This window comes from Mycetomoellerius zeteki, unplaced genomic scaffold, assembly GCF_001594055.1.
Source record: "Mycetomoellerius zeteki isolate Tzet28-1 unplaced genomic scaffold, Tzet1.0 scaffold64, whole genome shotgun sequence".
Taxonomy (NCBI): domain Eukaryota; kingdom Metazoa; phylum Arthropoda; class Insecta; order Hymenoptera; family Formicidae; genus Mycetomoellerius; species Mycetomoellerius zeteki.
Genome location: NW_017257654.1, coordinates 291,228 through 294,846, shown reverse-complemented (window position 1 = coordinate 294,846; position 3,619 = coordinate 291,228). Strand labels below are relative to the sequence as shown.

Genomic DNA, 3,619 nt, shown 5'->3' with positions numbered 1-3,619 from the left:
TGGATGCAAACTACACAACAATATCCATTTTTTTCGGTGCTTCTGATGAAAATAAATCGCTGAAATCATTGAAATATCTATTAATTTTACAGCGATTTCAGCGATTTATTTCCATCACGAGCACTGCAAGAAAGTGGATATTGTTGTAAATTATATATTCAAATTCGCAATGCAATATTCGAAATTTATTGAATTCTAAGTACTAAGTTAAAATATGATACTAATTGATATAAAACGTTTTGTCTAAAATTTCATTTTTTTAGTTAGAGATAGCGTACCCATACAGCACAGAAAGATTGCAAAATGATTGCAGATATATCTCATTCTAATGTTGTAACATTGCAAATAGATTGCGAAATGTTTTTGCAACATCGTTGCAATGTCATAGCATCATGAAAATGTCCGCCTTTAACAAGATTGCGCTGTAATGTCGTAGCATATTGCAGCGCAATGTATTTGCAACTATTATTAAAAATAGTTCTTTTATTATTACTAAATATAATTTGAAATACAATTTGTGATATAAATAAAAAAAATGCAGGAAAAGAACTAATATATATATTTTATGATATATATAATTTTATATTTTATATATAATATTTTATATAATTATTATATTTTATACTTAATTGTGAATTTTATATGTAGATATATATGTATATATTTTAATACATAATCGTATAGCTCAATAAATTCAAAAACTCAATAAAGAAAAAGGGCTGCGAGCCAAAAATCATTCGTTATAATTTAAAAGTTAAGAGTAGAAAATAAACAATTATATCATTATGTTGAAAATATTATAAACTTTAATATAAAAACAAACGTTTCGATTGCGATCGGATCATTCTCAATGTTTAAAAAAATTAGTCAGTATAGTAAAACAAATATAAAAATTACGTGAAGGATCGAGAGAGAGAGAGAGAGAGAGAGAGAGAGAGAGAGAGAGTAGAATAAACTATATATAAATTATAAAGATAAGCACTTCGCTTTCTCTAATTGTTTGAAAAACGCTGACGTGGACATGGTCGACGCATGATTATAAAGCTGGAATCAGTATTTATACCTTGCTGGCTTTGAAATATCCGAAAAGATTATACAATGCATGTTTTCTTAAGTCCTTAAGTTCCTTGAGGCCCAAATTTCTCCGTCGGTAAGGCAGATATAGAAAAATAGTTCAGACAAAACTTGTTCAGGACAATGGGGGTCATCTTTCTAATTCAATGAATTTGACTTTGAGGTAAATTTCCAAGGTCATTTGGAGGTCAGAGTGATTTTTTTAAATGGAACTAATCCCGAAACGCTTGCTTTGCAGTTTTGAAATATTTTGAACGTTTTTGTTAAGGAGTGAGGATGCTGAGATTTCCCAAGCTTTACCACAGTATAACATATAACTAGTAAGGGCACTTCGTGAAAAAATGCAGGTTTGTGCAGATATGGCTGCGCAGCTTTTGTTCTGGACCGGATCCAATGAAATGCAAGACAAAAGGAACGTATACCTGAGCTGGGTTCTGTTATGCACTGCAAATACTGAAAATCTATAGTGCATGTTACATATACTATAGATTTTCAGTACTGACAGTGTATGGCGGAACACGGTCCAGATTTGTTCGCGTCGCATTCTCCAACATACTCCTACTGTTCCTACTATAGCTCCTACTCATTCCAACCTTTAATGAGCACATTGAAGTAAGAGCTATGGACAGAACGGTTGCAACACTTTTTTCTGTGGATTTCGGAATGCAGCCTACTTACCGATTGGTTCTTACTTATGGATCTAATCATTTAATTCAACCGCCCTATGAGCAAGGTCGCATTCCAAAATCCATCGAAAAAAAAGTGTCGCAACCTTTTTACTGACGAGTGTACTCAGAATATATCGATTTAAGCTGAAAAAAAATTGAATCGACAATGAATCGTACTTCTCAGAATCGAATGGCAAATCGATTTTTGAGTGAAAAAAAATCGATTCTCAATGTTCGAAATCTGGCATCACTATTATAGGCTGCGTTTAGCAGAGAAAAGGCCATCACACGTATAAAAATTTTAGTCGTAATCATAAGGTCGCAAGCAAATCGATCAATCACAATCAAAATTACGATCTCGCGTTTTAAAACGCTCGACTGTGATTGGCCGATTTGCTTACGGCCTTACGATTACGACTACAATTTTTGTACGTGTGATGGCCTAAAGCTAGCTTGCAACTGTTGTAAAATTCTTCAACAATATGATTGGTTTATACATTTCGATCCATAAAAAACCAAAAGATAAAGATTAATCGTATTGAAAAAATTTATAAAAGTTAAAAAGCTACTTTCTCTGAACGCAGCCGTTAACGTATTATATTCGCGGTGTTATTGCACATGAGGTTATTTATAAGGTTAGATAGAAATACACGAGAAAATAGGTATACGCGAATAAGCACGAATAAATGAAAATACGGATAGATAGGACAATAAGTATGGATAAGTAGGGACTGTATAGGTAGGACGATATATAATCCTTAATTCGCAATCCTCAATTTCCAATACGTAGTGTGACACGGGCATAAGGTTCAGTTGCACCAACACTACTTTAATTTTAAGCGAAGCTTAAAACTCTCTTTGTCCCTGTCTCTTTTCGGCTTTAAAACGAGACAGAGAGAGGTTTAATTTATATTTGTCTCTATATGTCTTTTAGATCGTTATCACAATCAAGATAATCTTATATGTATAAGCGGTACTATATATATCGATATACATATAATTAAATATAATTAAAAAATAGCATATAACTTATTTTTATAAATATTTTCAATACTTTCATATACATTCAAAACGATGTACAATAAAATAAAGAAATGATTACCTCAAGATATCTTTGATAAAAATCACGTTATTAGCACATGCGAAACACAATGGTCGTCGAGCTAGACTTCTATGCAGTGGTGCCAAATTCTGGCTTCCGCTACTACTTAGTAACGCGTGGTGGGGGAAGAGAGAGAGAGAGAGAGAGTACCCCCAATCTATTTTTTAATTATATTTGATTATATGTATATCGATAGTATCGCTTATAGATGTGAGATTATCTTGATTGTGATAACGATCTAAAAAGGCATATAGAGACAAATATAAATTAAAACTCTCTCTGTCTCGTTTTAAAGCCGAAAAGAGCTGTAGCTATCGGAAACTACCTTCAGTTTCCAATAGCTACAGCTCTTTTCGGCTTTAAAACAAGACAGAGTTTTAATTTATATTTATATCTATATGCCGTTATCACAATCAAGTAATCTCACATCTATAAGCGGTACTATCGATATACATATAATCAAATATAATTAAAATATAGCATATAACTTATTTATATAAATATTTTCAATACTTTCATATACATTCAAAACGATGTTTATGACAATAAAATAAAGAAACGATTACCTCAAAATATCTTTGATAAAAATCACGTTGTGTGCTCGTGTGTTAGCACGTGTGAAACACGATGGTCGTCAAGCTGGATTGAACGCCTTCTATGCAGTGGTGCTAGATTCTGGCTTGAGCTACTATTTGGCAACGCGTGGTGGGGGAAGAATGGGGGTAGTTTCCGATAGAGTCCTAGATATCAGAGAAGCGCAACCGGCTTAAGTCAG

At 32.8% G+C, this 3,619-nt stretch overlaps 1 protein-coding gene across 2 annotated transcripts in view; it reads right to left on the bottom strand.

The window, feature by feature from the left end:
- Positions 1 to 3,488, bottom strand: part of LOC108728793 (zinc finger protein 98) — a 7,124-nt gene extending 3,636 nt beyond the window's left edge. The window contains exon 1 of one of the 2 annotated variants that reach the window (XM_018457567.1): positions 3,411 to 3,488. The gene's annotated coding sequence lies outside the window, so the exon portion shown is untranslated. Of the gene's footprint in view, positions 1 to 2,844; positions 2,912 to 3,410 lie in introns of those variants that run through there. The other variant, XM_018457566.1, reaches the window with a different exon arrangement.
- Positions 3,489 to 3,619: the final 131 nt, after the last annotated feature.